The 17669-nt window shown below is 40.4% G+C and overlaps 1 protein-coding gene across 2 annotated transcripts in view; it reads left to right on the top strand.

Moving 5' to 3' along the window:
- The window catches only part of SORBS1 (sorbin and SH3 domain containing 1), a 225230-nt gene that overhangs the window by 53898 nt on the left and 153663 nt on the right, over window positions 1-17669 (top strand). The window contains exon 1 of one of the 2 annotated variants that reach the window (XM_051619139.1): window positions 1768-1817. The exons of the other annotated variant lie outside the window; for it this stretch is intronic. The gene's annotated coding sequence lies outside the window, so the exon portion shown is untranslated. Of the gene's footprint in view, window positions 1-1767; window positions 1818-17669 lie in introns of those variants that run through there. 2 annotated transcript variants of the gene reach the window in all.

The following is a 17669-nucleotide window of genomic DNA, read 5'->3' as shown; positions in this document are numbered from 1 at the left end:
ACTATTTCAAGAGCAGTGACAGGCAAACCACCCTTGCAGACCCCAAACAGGTCAGGAGAGATCAAGGCTACAATGAATTGGCTGTTATCCAGTTAATCCTGGGCTTTTCTGCTTTTGCATGGAGAAGTATACACACACTTGTGCACATTTTGCACTTCAGTAAGTGTTTAAATTGAAAGTGAGATTTTCAGCAATTAGATCAACCCCAGGCCCTGCTTGGAGTTATTCTCACTGCTATTCTTATGATGCAGGGAGTCTTTTATTATTTTTTTTTTTCTTTTTTTTTTTGAGCAGTGGGAATATCAGTTAATAAGATCTCAATCCTTTTTTTTTTTTTTATTATCATTTCCCCTCCCCCCCCCCCCCCTTGATGATATTCAGCCTGGGTAATACGAGGTTTTGTGCCTAAGTGGGTTCAGTGGTTTTGGCAGGATGCCACAAATTTTACCACCCTTCTCTCCACCAGATGAGAAACCATTTATTTTCTGCCCAACCTGGATTTCAGATATGAGATCTGCCGGCTGTCCATTCTGCTCTGAGATGGTGGTCACGTTCCTCTCTCCTGAGGATTGCAAGAAGCAGAGGGCTGCTTGGGATCATTGCTGCAAACTTCCGGTCCCCATCTGGAAGGCAGCTAGCCTGCCTTTTGTATGTATTCATCTCTGAAATGAAGGAGGTTTTTCCAGCTGCCCTTGAGAGGTTAGTGTGCTTTTAGACGGAGCAGTTTGGTGCTTAACTTCTTTTGCATCTTGTGGCAATTTGAGCCAAAATAGATTTGATCTTTTCTCAAACTAATAGACAGATTGAGATCTAATTAATATGTTTTGCAATTGGTTTGAATTATTGGGGGATATTCTTGATTCGTGGGTAGTATTCAAGTACAATAAGTTAGATTCCTGTGGCTGACGGTATATTAAAGACAAAAAGAACCTGTCAGGGGAAAAATAAAGAAAATAGAACTGTAGCGGCTGAAGACGTAAAAATCACACAAGAGGTCTTGACAGCTTCCGAGGGATGAAATTCCCTCTCTGACCACTGCGGTGTCTCCTCACACAAAGGCGGCGCAGTCAGGCCGTACGCGGGCCGGCACCTTCACGGGTGCGGTGCATGTGTTCTCCAGCGCGGACTGGGTTTCCCTCACTTCTGAGGAACAGCTCGCTGATCCGAGTAGTGCCTAAGCATTGATGAAACCTAAATGGTAATATTAACCCCATAAAATGCAGGGTGAATAAGACACGGATTTTCAAAGGCATTTAATTTATTTTATTTGCTCTTTTTTCCCCAGATGATTTATCAGTCAGTTATCTCCTCCTCCTTCCTTCATCTCTTCCTGTTTTTCTGTCATTTGTAGCGCATACGATCAATGCAACGATGGCTGCATTGAAAATCTCTTTCTTTACCGCTTGCTAAGCCTTGTACCGATCCGCACCGCCGAACGGCTTTCCCACCCCTCAACTCTTAGCCCATTTCACCACCCCGGGAGCCAACAGCGACCGATACACGCAACAAGTCGGGCGAGGGGCTTCCGCCCCGCCCCGCTCCGCTGCTGGGCTGGCGGCCGCCGCTCCCCTGGCAGCTCCCTCGGGCTTGGGACTTGGTTTTCGCCCCCGATCGGGAAGCGCAGGCCCTTTCCCCCCCGCCTTTCTCCGCTGCGCTGCTGAGAAGGTTTCGCTCCCCGCCGGCGCCGAGCGGGTGGTTCCCGCGCCGCTGCCGGGCGGGCGGGGGCGGTGCCGGGGCGGGGGCGGCGGCTGCGGGCGCGGGGCTGCGGCGTCCCGGCGCGGCGGGCAGGGAGGGCGGGAGGCGGCCGCCGCTCCAAGGTAAGCTCCTCCGCGCGTTTAACTTTCGGAGCGGCCGGGGCTTCCGCAGCTGCGGCCGCTGGTCAGTGGTCGTGTCGTGTCCTGTTGCCGTTGTCCCCTCTCGCCCCCCCCCCCCCCCCCCGCAATCGCCTTGGCTCCATTTTATTCTTGAGATTATTTATACCCATAAGGACTAGGTGTTCTTTAAAGGGCCATCATGCTGTGGGATAGTAGCGCCTCTCTTTTTATTTTATTTTAATATTTTTTTTCCCTAATATCAGGAATGTGGTCGGTGTTACACCACAATTTTTGCAACCCTTTATTCAAGCCATGTCATTTGCACGTAAAATAGATTGCAGATGTAGAGCAGAAGATCTGGGAACGATTTCTCGTGCTTGTAAATATAAATGTTATTTTTCTGTCAGTAGGAAGGGGGAGCAGAAGACAACATTGCTTTTAAAATAAGAGGGAATGCACAGGGGTATTTTCTGTATGCCTTCGGACGCGGAAAACTGAGTGAATCTGGTATGGGGAGTCTGTTATCTCCTTGTCCCGAGAGAGCTAAGCCCAGGATGTATGCATTACAGTTGTTCATTCATCAGCGGCTGCAGATAATGCAATTACCAAGTCAGCGGCGCATGAATGCTGCCCTGCGTGTGACATGCTGAGAATACTGTACTTTAGGAAGCCAACACTTGCTGTAGTTTGGATAAAACAGAGGCTGGGAATAGCAGGGCGTGAAACTATTGTGTCTTTAAGTGGAGAAGGGGCTACTGGTTTTGTGTGCTTCTATGCAGGCTGTAAATCGCTTTTGCAGTCTGTTCATAAGAAATTCTGGAGTGAAAAACAATTGGCAGCAGCTTTTAGGTATCACTAGTGCCTGATGAATGGTAGATGATTTAGATACCTGAAAATTCACGGTAGTTTTAATTAAATTCTGTCACATAAAGGGCTCCATTTGAGTCTCGGTTTTTTATTTACATACCAGATTCTGTAGCCCTGCTATGGCTACCTATCTCCAAAGGTGTCTTGGAAAGGAAGGGAAAAAAAATCACCAGTGTGATTACCATGGGCACAACTATCCCTTATTTATTTAGTAGGCTATTAGGTAATGAAGAAAAGCCATGCTGGCGCTGCTGTGCAGATCTCCTTTCAGCAAAACTGCCTGTGCTCCTGCTCTTACCTATGTTTGATTTTTAACCAGTAAGTGCCCTGTGCTTTATGTCAGTGCCATGGTTGTTACACCTCCATCTATGGGTATTCATTGTAGCCCCCAAATCAAGGGGATCAGGGTGGAGTCCAGATGGTTATTGGTGGCATTTGTTCTAAGCAGAATGTGCTTTTACCCTCTTCTATCCAAAGATCAGTGTTTGCTTACTTTAGTTGCTGCTTCTTTATTCTGCCTGGTACTGCTGTTAGTGCTGCTGTTCTGGGGCAATATTTGGTACATTAGTATTTCATTTTAATAGATTAAGCTGCTGAAAGATTGTTCTTAGATTTCTTGCTACCCTGTCATCCAAAGAAACTGTATCTGTTCCAGACAGCTTCTCTACCTAGAAGGTAAAGGAAGGCAAGAGGAGGTCTAGCTTGCTCAAGGTTACTAGCAGAGTTGGTATCTCTTGACTTCTAAAGGCAGGACCCTGTTGGTTCTGCTGCACGTATACTGAACGTTAGTGTGTATCACATTAGTGTCTCTTATGATTTCAATTTTTTTATGCTCCCCTTTTCTTGTTCAGTTAGCATTCTTATAATCTTTAAATAGGAGTAGTTATTTTTAAAGATAAGCCTATTCTATAAAGCAAATAGTGGTTGATAATACCAAAACATTTATATTTAGGCAGTCAAAACACAGCAAGTGTTCCTTTTTTGGAATACATCAGATGTTTTGTAAACATAAGCAGAAACACACAGGCAAGCTCACGCTTAAGCTGTCTACTAGAAGAAAGAAACACTGCCTAATAAATTTCACATACCCAGAAGGCTAAATCAAAAGTCAGAAAGAATTGTGTGCTCCATGTGAATATTATTTGCAGTTTCCTTTTTCTCCAGGACACAAGTGATTCAGTGAGTACATATGTAAGGATTCCTCCAAAGGAAGATCATGTGATAAACAGGTCTCTTCTTGTGTTTTCTGTTTGTAGGGGAGGGAAAATATTTCGAGTGGGGAGGAAAAAGGAGGGCTCAGGGGAACTCTGAAGCCCTCTACAACTGTTGAATTATGAGTTTACTGTTTTTTCAAAGGTTCAATTTGGGGAAAAAAAACAGGAATGTTAAAGCTTTGTGAGAACTATCTGTCCTGTTTTAAATAATGTACTGTGTATGTGTTTGGGTGCATGAAAGTGTGCGCAGACACTTGCATTACTATCAGATGGCAGCAGATGTTGGTCACAATGTTTATTTGTTCTGATGTGTTACTGTGTACAATGTGCTAATTAATTGATGAAACTGCTACAGAATGTTTTGTCTCAATGCTGTCCTGCAGCAGAGAGCAACACTGGTTAATTTTCTGTTCCTTTATGTTTCTTTGATGTGTTTCCAGTTTTGTGCTCCTTAACTTCACTAAATGCCTCTTTGGTCTGTTGTAGAACAGGGCAGATGGAGATACCAAAGCACTGTTGTTCACATTCTTGTTTGGTTTGTTTTGAGTGAAGACTGTAGTATATATCTACTAAGAGAGATGAAAAATCATCATGTTTTCTGTCTTTGTTGAGTCCTTTGCAATGAGCCAGAGAGGTTCTGTTGGTCTGATCCTGAAGTCTTCAGTCCCTTCAATAATCCCATTAGCTTCTGTGGAGCTATATATGTGAATGAGCACTATGGAATTAGGTTTTACAATGTGTTGTTTGTGGTGCAAGTGGTAAGAGGGTCAGCACTTTCATTGCTTAGTGTAATTTTTATCAGAGCAGAGGCTGCCTATAGCATTATGGAAACTGCTTGCACCTTTAAAAATGAATAAGAAGTTTTCAGCAGAGAAGTTTTGGGATATTTTTTTTTTTTGGTGAGATTTTTATTTTGGATTTATTCAGCACTGTGAAATGTGCTGGCAGCAAGGAAAACATTCAGTGTTCTTTGAAAATTGTTTTAAATTCAGGCCTTTGAAGTTCTTGGTCATGGGTAGGTTGCTTTATTATTGGCTCTTATTGTATAAAAGAATATGCTGGGGCTTTTATTTGCTGCTCAAGATTTCTGAAGTAGGAGCCAAACAAAAGCCTGGGTTTTCAACAATGCGAGGTACCCAGGTGCTTCCCTTCACTTTTTAAATTTTCCTTGGGTGATTGTCATTTAATCTGTGTATCTAAATAGGGATTTATGAACCTGACCTTTGACTTCAGTATGATTTTGGTCTCTGTGCAGACTATACGGTGACCCTTCTACATGCCACAGTATAAGCAGATTTTGGGCTGACTTGGTATTTGAATCAGTTAGAGGAGAGGTTTTGGGAAATGTTTATGTCATGTCTTCCTACTCAGCTAAGACAGTGCTTATCCAAGCATGGCACTAAAGGCAAATGTGCTACTGGAGGTGTCTTTCGAAGAAGGTGTCATACCACTGCCAGGCATGCTCAGGGTCTTCAGCACTCTGCAGTTTGTTTTGCGTGAAAATTTATCCGTGCTCAACTGCAACTCACAAAGTGGCCATCAGTCACTCTGCAATATAGTTATGCCTCATTCTCCTTGGTGTGTGTGGTTGCTTAGTGTTGCTGAAACAGTCACAACATGCCATCCTAGAGAGAAATGCTATTTAAATACTAGAAGGAATAATACCTTTGTATGTGCCTTCTCATGGTCTCACTAAGGTATTGTGAAGCATGATTAAGTAATTTTGGTTCCCTGCATCATAGATACTCTTCATTGGAATGTGTTTAGAAAAACAAATAGTATTACATGAGAATAATTGGGTAGAAAAACTGGTTTGTGATGTGCTTCTCAGATCAGACACTTCATATCTGAATTTGGGTGTGTGAGTGCTTGTACTGTCAGTTGGTGTTTTATTATCTCTTTCTTCCTTTACTGTTACACCTGTCTAATGTGTACAATTTAAACCTGGATGTTTGAGTTTCCTACTCAATCACAGTTAAAGGAGAAAATCTGGATTGATTTCTATGCAAGTTTATTCCATATCCTCTGAAGTCTCTCTAGGAGCAGAATTGTAAGTGTAGCACTAAATCTGTTTCTTACCTACGGATGCCAACACAGGCAGGCAACGATGCCATTACTTTACAGCCAAAGGAAATGAGATGTGGAGGGATATAGTGATTTCTATAAGAAATCATCTTTTATATCCATAGCTGACCTTGTAATGGTTTATTGATGTTTGCCCTCTTCCTAAACAATAAAAACTTTGAAGTAAGTGGCCTTATGTTAGAAAGTAAACTGTTGCTAAAATCATTTTTTGTTAAGAAGGCTTTTGAAATAATTCCATTTCCTCTTATCCTGAGAATCAAGAGAAGGTTATTCAGTACTGTAACAGCTGGGGGTTTTCACTACCTCCATCAAAATGGGAAAACAGGAAACAGCACTGTGCTTGAAAACATAGTTTGCCTACAGGTCTGATTTATAGCTATCCTGGTCTTTCAAAGAATCAATTATTTACATAATATGAATGAAATACATCCCAAGACCAGAAGGCTATTCTGGTTTTGAATAAACACTGCAACATTCATTCATGTAAGTAGTAGAAGTTATATTTCCCCTAGAGCAGAATGAACACAATTAGGATGAAGATGAGACTGCGGAAAGGGAGGCTGATACAGAATATGAGTCCATTTTTCTTGGTTTCTATGTTTGTATTGATCCTAGCATTTAAAGGTCAAAAGTAGCAGTTGTTCAGTTATTATTATGAGTTTTGTGAATTTCAGCCCATTTTCCAGTGCCTGCAGCGTTGCTGATGCCAGTGAGTACCCTTGCAGGAAGGCCAAGCCTAATGATCCTCACAGTCAAATGTCTTTTATAATCATAGGCATGGTTCTTCCACATCAAGCAGGGCTAGTCAGTCATGTGAGATCTAAAGAGAGAAAGGCCAGATTTAGGGACTGTGCACTTGGAATTTTGCCCAGCCATGTCCATAGCAGTAATGACTCGTATGGTAGTGTCAGTCCTGAGTTAGCTCAAACCCACGGCTCATAAGAGCTAAGAAAAAGCAATAAGCCGTGTTTTGGAACAGAATCTTATTTGGTATAATGTGGAATTACAGCAGTCATAATCTCATAAATATTCAGATCATTTAATATGAGAGTTTATACAGCATTTATGGTAGATAATGATCTATTTATGAAACTGTCCCAGTCTAGGTGAATTTAGAGGTATTTATCTATTTATCATTGATGTTGCTTAAGCTAGGAATAGTAGTAGATCTGTTTCCTACTCTCCATGTTCTTTGTTGTGTTGTGCTCTGTCTCAGCTCTCTGAATCCTGTAGATAATTATTTGCAAGTGGTTGTTCAAATAAGACATGTCTTTGCAGTGGTGGTACTTGTAACTCCTTTTTATTGGCAGATTTTGTAGAATTTTATGGAATGAAGCATTGCTTTTATAAATGGTTATTTTTCTGAAAACTTGGGTGAAAAATATATGCACATGAAGTGTTCTCATCCTCATGGAAAGCCATTCTTATGTTTTGGGCATAAGACAGTCACAAAATGTAAGCTGTACTGAGAGAGTAGCCAGTCATGCAGCACTGAGCTTCACAAACACTTGGTGGATATTGAAGTATAGCTGGCAGTCTTTTGCTTAACTCTAAGTTGAGATTTGTATGGTCATGATAGGAGGCAGCGAAGCCAGTGCTTGGTAGGGGGGGAAAAGCCAGGAAGACAAGTGTGATTTGTCAGTGTCTAGACTGTGTCTTGGAGGATGACCCAGGTCCTAGAGGCTTGGTAATGCACTGGCAGCTGGGGCCTGACATCATGCTGTCCCTAGCAAAAAATCTTGAATTGAGTGCAAGTTCAGGCTGCCTAAAAATGGTACAAGTCCTTACTTCAGGTCATGTGAGACTGGGGTGTTTTCAAATTATTCCCACCTCATCTTGCCCACTTGAAATGATCACTGTGTGGGTATATGGCATGACTAGAGGCCACACTGTGCAAAGTTTGCTTCCAGAGCTGGCTGTGTCTAATATTTTCTCTGGGAATACTAACAGGGTTGCTGAACACCCATCTTGAGGTTCCTTCCAGGAAGTAAGCGGATTAATTTCTCTAGACAACTATGAGGATACAAACTCTGTCTCCAGAAGCCTTAGAGAAGATCTTTGTGTTAATTACAATGGAATCCTCTCCATCATGTAGTGTGAGAGAGAACTACACTTGGTATTCTGTATATCATCTTAGTGTTACCAGTCAAGCCTTGTGTCCCAAAGAAAATTGCAATGAATTACTGCTTAGTACCCCATACCAATATAACATGTGTCTCAAGAAGAAATATTCTTAGAAATCTGTTGGGCACATGTCTGCAAAATTGGGAAAGAATATATCACATAAACATGTTGGGTGACTGTTAAAAGCAATTTATTCCCCAGAGTTACACCTTCAGGAAAAAATTATAAGGTATCGCAGTTTCTCCTGATGCAGTGTGACATTTGAAGGGCTAGAAATAGCACTCTGGTAACACATTATAATAGGTGACTAGATATTTAGTTTTGTTTCTTCTCTTGAAAGGTTTGTCTATGCTGTCAGTACAGCTAGACTGAAAGCTCTTAGACTGATTAATTATTAAAAGAAGTCACTAAATATTTTACATCTTTTATTTTTGTTTTTTTTTTAATCTATTGATACTTCTCTTTCAAGAGTTTACAACAGCAGAGAAAAAACTAATTACAATATAAGCTAAGAACTTACATAGCTTCCTATAAAAGATTAGAAAATAAAGACTATAAATATTTGTTTCCTCCCTATATCTTTGCTTCAGTTTCTTAGCACTTTCTCTACAGTATCTCCCTGAATCTGTTTCATTGCGTAACCAAATAACAAGTAGGGTTTTTTTAGTTTTTTTGTATATTTATGTGTCCAGCAACTTTGTGCTCCCTTCACACAAGATGTTACATCAATGCAGAATAAATGCAAATCCGTGTGGTAAAAGATTTGCTTTCTAGAAGGTGAGATGTGCTAAGCAAGGGTATCACACTGCTGCAAGACTGGGGTAGGCACACATTAATGAAGAATACACAGTTTGTGTTGTACCTTGCCATAGTATTAGGCACTATCTCTAAGCATATCTTTAAGTTAGGAGTATTTACAGCTAACTACATAAATGTATGATGAGCCATAGAATCAGAGACTTCAGACCTGGAAATCGCATTACCTCAGAGACTTGAATATGAATTTAGCATCTTGAGGACATCCTTGCTTGCTATTCTAACATATAGATGTTTGAAAGACCTGTACAAATCATGCTGTGGTTCTCCTAAAAGTGGTGCTTAGTTACACATACTGCAGAGCTATATTACAAACAGTGTATTATAATTCTTGTCTTTTTTTTTTTTTCAGCGGGTTCTGTTTTATTGCTTGGATTCCAACAGCACTGGCACCAACTAAGGTCAAAGTCCTCATAACAGTGGGGTTTGTGCAAATGTGCCAGAGAACAGCATTGACCTGACAGTCTGTTGGGCTAAGTAATGGAGAATCCTGGAAGAGGGAGGACTAGGAGGATGGAGGGGCAGTGGGGTATAGTGCTGTTGACATGGACTCTTGCATGAGGAATGAGATGGAACCTGGTGGCCTGCTACCTTTTCCTTTCCTTGACTTTGTGGCTTGGATTTGGTCTGTGGCATCACTTGGCAGTTTGTGTGTTTGGTAGTGAGTCGTCTCCTGCCTGATAGGTATAAGACAAAGCTAGCAGCAAAAAACCCACAGAATTTCTAATCTCTCTTTCATAGCAGTCTGCACAGTTTTGTGAGACTTTCTCTGTGAAGACTTCCATAAGTAATACACTGCTCATTCAATCATGACATACATTATCCATAGAAAAAATGCCTGAAAGTACATAAAAAGAAAAGAAACCTCTCCACAGAGAGATTGCTATCTTACTAACTGTAAAACTGATATGATAGAACAGATTTTCAAGCTTGGATATACTTACAGACAGTAAATTTTTAATAAAAGTTTTATTAAAATTAGATAATTTATCGTCGCATTGTGCTAGGGGGTCTCAGGAACTCAGGTTCTATCCCTGTTTTAATCACAATGCTGTGATTTTTTTACCTAAAAATTATTTATACTTAGAAATATGAAACAAAACCCCCAAAGACTGTTTTCTATTACAATTCCTGTGTCAATGTGCCCAGTTCTTTAACAAATGCATATGAATAGGGCAAAACACTGGCCATCAGTATTTATGCTTATGATACCGAATGACTGATTATTAGACTTAAATCATGTTGCTCATGTTTTGTTTCAAATTAGCTGAGAAATGTGATGCATGAATCTTTACATCATTGTTAAAATCTTCTATAAGAATGCTAGTCTGTATCTTGGTGCTAAAACTAAACAGAAGGAACTGTAGGAAAAGGGTTTCTTGAGCAAGTAAATTAACTGGAGATTCTTGGGTTAGAAGCCAAGGAGGGACAGAAGGGAATCCTGTTATTTAGTTCTGGTGGAAAGTGGGATAGAATTAGCAGTAAGACATTCCACATAAAGTCATTCTATTCGGAGCAGGAAATGAATGAAGCAGAGGTGTTCCTTTTCCCTGCAGCTGGCTTTAACTTGTTGCACTCCTGCTGGTAAGATGCTTTCCTCAATCTACATATTTTGTATAGATTTTTTTTTGTGGATGAAATTTTGATTAAAAAGAACCCTAGCCTCTTGTTTTGTAATCAGATTACTGGCAGGTGTAGAAGCACCTCAGCATCTCCCCTTGTCTCCTCTATCTCCTCCATTGGAGGGGGGATTATAGTATTAATGTCTTAGGGTGTGAATTTGTAAGGTTGGGAGATGGCCTCGTTAAAGAGAGGACAACAGCCCTTTGCCATCTCACAGCCATCACTTTTGTTCTTTCTTGCTGTCTTGCCTTGGTTTTTACTAGAACAAACAAGCTATGAGCGCGCTCAAATGTGCATATTTTTGTCCACTGAAAACCATAGTGTCAGGCATGCTGTCATTCTGTTGACCCAAACAAATGTTCTGCTGCTGATACTGCACTCACTAGAGCTCAGACACAGTGTGAGCTGAGGTGTTTTGTGACTCGTGCTTTATCAGACCGTTAGCTTTGTTCCAGCCCTTGCCAGCATAAGGGACCCAAGATCTCATCCAAACTTATTTGAGTTGATGGAAACATTGGCTTCAGTGAACTACATTGATCCAGAAAGGCTTTGGACTGAGTTGTCAGGACAAGATGTTAAATAATTTCCCCCTTTTGGTATTTAAATTCAAATAAGTTGGCCTGGAATTAAGAGAGAGAAAATGTCAAAATCCGGCAACGGCATTGTAGTTCTTTGGTACTTTGAGCAATACTTCAGGCACAAGGGATGGAATAGCCCCGTATTACCATAGTGCAGTGTTGGTATGATTCACAGCACATGCCAAAAACTCCTGTTGAACACCCTGCTGTTTGCTCTGTGATTCTCCACACCACTGCAGAGATTCCTTCCTGTGAAGAGATGATGTTGACAACTTCCAGAGGCCAGCCTGCAGGGAAGGTCCAGTTACGAGTGGTTCAGTGTTTCCTGGTGGTCTAGGGCTTGTACAGGTTCCTCAAAGAGAGCTGGTAGAGGAGCTCTGGAGAGGGTGAAAGAGATTAGTAGCTCAATCCAGTAGAGAGAAGACAATGTGGGCATCTCCACCTCTCCCTCCCAAAGCAGAGCTGTTGGAAATTTCCCCAGTCTTAACCTGTTTGCATGAATGTTTTGATTGACTTTCTGACTGTGACTAGAACTGGGTGCATTTTCTTTTTTTATTACATGTGACATTTCTCCTTTTTTTTTTTTTTTTTTTTTTTCTTTCTTTCTTTCGTCAAATACTGTCCTACTTCCTTCTTAGGGTGAACTATTGTTTTGTGATTTTTTAAAAAAACTGTATAAATTACAGAGCCTGGTATTCATAAAGGCTTGTAAATCAGCTGTTTGAAATCCTGAGACTAATTAGTGATGTGCCCTTGTTCTATTATTCTAAAAGCTTATAAGCCCTTGGCCGAGAACTATGGTGGATGTTTCTGCATAATTTTTTTTCTTTTAAAGGAAGACTATATTTTTTTATTAATTATTTCATGCCTGTCTATCTAAGGTTTTATACATCTATTAGTATTTTGCAGTATTGTAGCAGTACTAGGCCACCAGGTTTCCCACCTTTGTGTTGAAGATGGGAGAGTTTTGTAGGAATTTCAGCCTGATTACAGGCTTTAATTAAAGGCCCATGATGGGCTCTAGTACATTTCCTGCTACGTGAGGCAAAGCAAAATGACGGTTAATGGATAGTGGCTTACTCAACTCAGCAACTCAATGCCATCCAGGTTATACACTCATGTAAATCCTTTCAGAGAAGTTTTTTGAAGTGAAATCTAGCTGTTGAATTTATTAAAAACAACAACAAAAACCCTAAAAAACTATAATAATTTTATATAAACTCGTGACCTTCAAAATTATGCTGCTTCTCTGGCACATCAGCTAAGAATTCAGTCACCTGGCAACAGAAACACTTACTGAGTTCTGTGTCCAGGGTCATCCTAGAGCCTGTGTTAGCCTTGTAACAATGACTGACAAGAAATCCTGGCTGCTTGAGCTGCTGGATGTCACAGACCTCCTTATCTTAGGCGATTCCTTGATGCTGAACTAGCCTCCAATTGACAGTTAACTTCTCAGACAAAGCTTAATCCTGTGAAAGGTCTGCTTTACTTGGCATCTTGCCCAACCATGGTTTGTAGTTGTATTAATTTGGTATTAATTAGTTAATTATGTTTCTAATGGTTTAGTAAACTAAGGCCAAATCTGTGAATGCAATTCATTTTGTATTTGGGAAGGCTCCCACTGAAATGAAGATCAATTTGCATGCATAAGGGCCTTGGGATCACTGCCTTTCATTATTAAGGCTCTATTAGAAACTACTCATTGTTATGTTACCTCCTCTTGCCTGTATGTAGATGCACAAAGATCAATAAAAATGCACACAGAAGGTTGGAAATTCATCTGCAAGCTGGTGTCTGCCTACAAGGTAGATGCAGGGGAAAGCATTCACCAGCAAGTTTAACTGAGCCTGGCTCAGCACCTGTCCTTGCCTCCCTGGGACATTGAGCCCACATTCTAGTTGACGTGCTTTGGAACAGAGCTCTGTGAAGCACCTGTCATGCCTCTTGATGTGGTGTCTAATAGGGGAGGTTTCTATTTGCAGCTCTGTTACTGATATAGAGCTGGGTGATGGGTAAATTACACAGTGGTTTTGGTTTTTTTATATATATTTCCACTCCTCTGTCTATGATGTGGCTGGAGGAGTTTTGCTGGCCAGTCAGGGTTGTCTTCTGATGTACAGCAAAAAACTTGGTTTATTTGTGCTAGTGCTTAAGGTGATTTTTGGGCAGGAGAGGGATGTTTTGACCACATCTAATATTTAAATTTACATGAAAATATAAGTGATGCAGGAAGCAGTGTTGCTCAGTACAAGGCAATCCTTCTAGGTGAGTGCTGAGTGACATACCATACACAGCAAGTAGCTGGTGAACTCATAAGAGAAAACATGAGCAGGAGGTCTGACCCTACCTACCTGGCACTTTGCAGGTTTACGGAGACTAACTCTGGTGATACCACTTCATTTTGGATATGCCATAGAAACACAGTTCCGAACATCTGTTGTAACCTACTCTAGAAGTGGCTGTGTTCCCTGCAGTGAGTGCAGGAGCTTTCACTATTTATGACTTTGAGTCATTAGGAGTGGAAAGTACAATAGATGTGTGAGATGGTGTGTTAGTGGGGGGAAAAAACCCACAACATTGCTGGAGTTGACTTAATCATCTTTAGTACAAAAAGCTTCCATTGTAAATATTGGAGCTTTCTGAATTTTCTTTTGTTTGGTCAGTGTTTTGTGAAATTCTGCTTGTTGCAAGGTTTTCAGAAGCAATGTATGTTATCTTTCAATTCTATTTTGTTTTCTTCTCCATGAAATGTTGAGAGAAACACTTTTTAGCCACTGAGTGGTTGTGGACCTTATGTTCCTGTAAAAGCTGTAATTTCCTACTGAGGGCTTTTGTTTCCATTCATCCATTCTGGATATATGCTACATGCTATAATACCCCCTGACTTGAAGAGCTGCATTGTAGCCCCAGCTGGTTACAGTGCTGATGCAGAGATCTGAACTCAAAAGCATAGCTGAAGTATTTGGAGCCTAACCTGAGGCCAGATCTGAGTGTGAGTGAGAAAATGCAAGAGAACATGTGCAAAAAGGGTTCTGGTCAAGGGTAGAAGACTGTTGTTTATGCTCACAGAACAATGAGAGCACAGGTGAAGTCTGGGGCAGATGTGCAGTGTAACAGAGGAGCAGCTAGTCAGCTACTGAAAATCCAGTAATTGCACATAATTCAAATAACTGGATACCCTGGACATTAAAAAAAGTAATATAAGAGTGTCACTTTCCCCAAGGCATTTCATACCCCAGACACTCACGTTGTATAAGTTAACAAGTTCCATAGATCTTCCCAAAGTTCCTATTGGTTCCTACAGAAAAGCCACTGTTTCCTGACCAGGTAATGCTGGCTTCACTCAGTGTGCATCTGTGTGTGTGAATTACATGCTCAAGCCCTCTTAAAGTACCCATGTAAGTTGCCTCCATTTTTCTTGGCTTTATTAAGGATGTGACTTAAGGGTATTTAAAGTGTATTTGATCAGTTGGCATCTTGGTGCTTTTTTTTTTTTTTTTTTTTTTTGGGGGGGGTGTTGTTTTGTTTTCAAGGGCTAACTCAGAATCAAGCAGGTACCTGGCAGAATATTTTTTTTGTTGTGTTAGCTGCTGGCACAGCATGTATCACAGATGTGGCTTATGTTGAGAGAAGGGCTGTGTGCAAAGTTTACTGTGACTATTAAAGCGAGGTGGGCAGTTGCCCTGATGGGAGTTGGGCTCTCATGTCTGAGAGCCCCAGGTATGGACCAGGAGACTCTTGTGCTCAATGCTGTCTTGACCAGAGTAAGAGGACAATCTTAGTAACAGGCCATGGACAAGAAGCAGCAAAATGTTAAAATGTGTGGGTTTCTTATTTCGCTGTAGCCTTCTCTGGTTATGCCAAATGAGTTATCCCCACATCCATTTACTATAGAAGGTATCTACAGAAGTAGTCCTTGGTTAACCTTTGGACCCCCAAATTAGGAAAGCTGGAACGACAAAAGCACAAGGAAGCAGAAAACGAATACAGTTCACCACAGGAATAAGAGATTCAGCACACGTACTCCTGTCAGCTGGGCTTTTACACAGCAACCATTTTCCTTCCTTTATCTAAATAAACCGTTCTGGATTTTAAAATGTTTTATAATTAAAATAGATGTATTTTGTTATGCAAATCTTATTATAATTTCCATTCCTGCCACTTCAATATTTAATAAGAAATTTAATTTTGAGTCTAAAAAATACATTTATTATATGATTGCAGAACAGTTAACTGCCTGCTAGGCTGTTGTCATCAAGCAGAGTGTTTCTTATTTCTGTAAACCCTCCCCATATTTATGGATGAACGAAATTAATTAAATATTTAATGTCCTGGGGACTTTTGCAAGCAATCATTAAGTAATCTATGAAAGATAAAAAGTACACTTGTGACCTTTTGTGAAGGCTGTTTTTCTGTTCTATAAAAAAGGGCCCAAAGGGCCCCTCTGTTTTCTACCTCTTGTTTCTTTCTAGATGAGAAAAGTGTCTTGTTTCCTTTTTTTTTAATTTTTAATTTTTTTATTTTTTTTTTTTTAAATAATTTCTTCCAGAGTGTATGCATAATTGATCTGGTAGAATTATGCGGATGAAAGCTTACTAACTGTCCAGGGAAGAGGTATATTTATTTGAATAGCTTACAAGTTTAAAATAAATAAACAAAACCCCCAAGGTTTTGAACACCTGAATAAATATGTAGGAGAAAAGTTGTTTGCCAGAATGCAGCAGCTTGTTCGGTTAGATGGCTGAAGAAGCTTCAAGTCTACATCTAAGGAAACCACACAGGAGGACAAGCGAGATTTTAAATGAGAAGAACAAGTGGCAAAAAAAAGTCCTACACACCCCTCTCTCATTTTAAGCAGTTTTCAGGCCTATAGAAGTGAAAGAAAAAAAAAAAAAAAAGAGGGCATAGAACTGGAAAGATAGTCTTTTATGTATTTTACCATGGAAGTTGATGTTATGTAAATTAAACTGATAAGCAAGATATTATTTATGGTAGTAAATATTAACTAAGTATGCTGAACAAATCTTTTTGTATTAAATTACCCAGGCTGCCACTGTTTGCTGTAAGTGGAAAATCTTTTGAGTTGCAATGTTTTTTCCTCACCAGTAACACAGATAGCTTCACAGTGTCTGTGCCACTGAACATGGAGGAGTTTAGATAACATCTTTTTCTACTGCTCTGGATTATTAGTAATCACTGTGGCTTCAGAGAATCATTCCTTTACTTTGTGCAGGTGGGATTTGTTTTTCATTTTTTCAGGTCTTTATCATGCCACTGTGGTTTGCTTTATAAAAGCAGACTTTGATAATGGGTCAGTGTTTATATGAGTGTGTGACTGGGGGCAAGAGAGATGCACAGACCTGATGTGGAAGGAAGGGCCAGGAAGGCCACGATGCAGAATCTCTCTGGCAATGCAGACCAAGGTCATTCTCCCTTCCTAGGCAACAAGGTAAGTCATAAAGTCACGCCCTGTCCTTCAGTTCCAGACAGAAAACAAACTCTAGACTCTTGCTTCTCTTTTACTTAACTCTGTATCTTGTTAATACTGTGTATGTATGTCTTCTGGGAAATGTTTTTCAATTGCCTGAATGAAGCTAGCAAATTTAATTGATTTGATTCCCTGAGAAGCTTAAGAGACATATAAAAAATCAGATTTTTTTCCCCCTGAAACTAATTCATATATCCCAAAGCATTGCTCATTAGGAGTTTTTTTTGGGGATTACGAAGTATTCTAGTACTTTGTGATGGGCTGGTTTTGGCTTGATTTGTATGTCTATATACTCGGTGCTCTGCAGGATAAATGGTAACTGTTTTTAACTGTGTATTTTAAGTTCTCTGCTGCCTTTGGAGTAGCTGTCAGAGAGTATTGGAGAGCATTATCTCCCTGCTTAGGGATTTGTGCTTTTGAACCAAGAACACATTTGCTGTCCTCACTGGGGAACTGCAAATGACATGAATACTGTGTCATCAGTGAAGCCACAGGCAACTCACATGTTGTTTCCATAGATGACAAGGTTGCACAGCCTTAGTGCAGTAAGTTGTTCCTTCTTTGCACAAGCTGTTCGTTTATAAATATCATGGGGATCATGTCTTTTGGTGCTCCTCTGTGAGAGGGAGAGTGATATTGAGAAGAATGCAAAATGCAAAAGGAGAATCTTGAGTCTTTGCAACCTTAGCTCTTCCCCACATTGTTGCTGCTTTCTCTCAGAAAATGGATGAGATGGTGGTGCTTTTTTCTGTAGTGATTTACTTTAAATTCAGGCTTAAGTTCCAAGCAAGATTACAAATATAACTTTTATCTATAGACCAGCAACCTGGTCTAGTGGGGGGTGTCCCTGCTCATGCAGGCAATTAGAACTAGAGGACGTTCAAGGTCCCTTCCAACCCAAACCGTTCTATGATTCTATGATGTGGATTTTAGCGAACTGCTGTCACTAGAGCTGTGTTTGATGACTCCAGTGCAGCCTTTCAGTTCTGTGGCTCTGATGTGCACTGACACTAAATTGGGTAAGACAGCCTTGCAAAGTTAATGTAAAAGGACAGCAATG

The sequence above is a fragment of the Apus apus genome, chromosome 4, assembly GCF_020740795.1.
Source record: "Apus apus isolate bApuApu2 chromosome 4, bApuApu2.pri.cur, whole genome shotgun sequence".
Taxonomy (NCBI): Eukaryota; Metazoa; Chordata; class Aves; order Apodiformes; family Apodidae; genus Apus; species Apus apus.
Note: the sequence above shows the minus strand (reverse complement) of the source record. Positions and strands in the feature narration are given on the sequence as shown.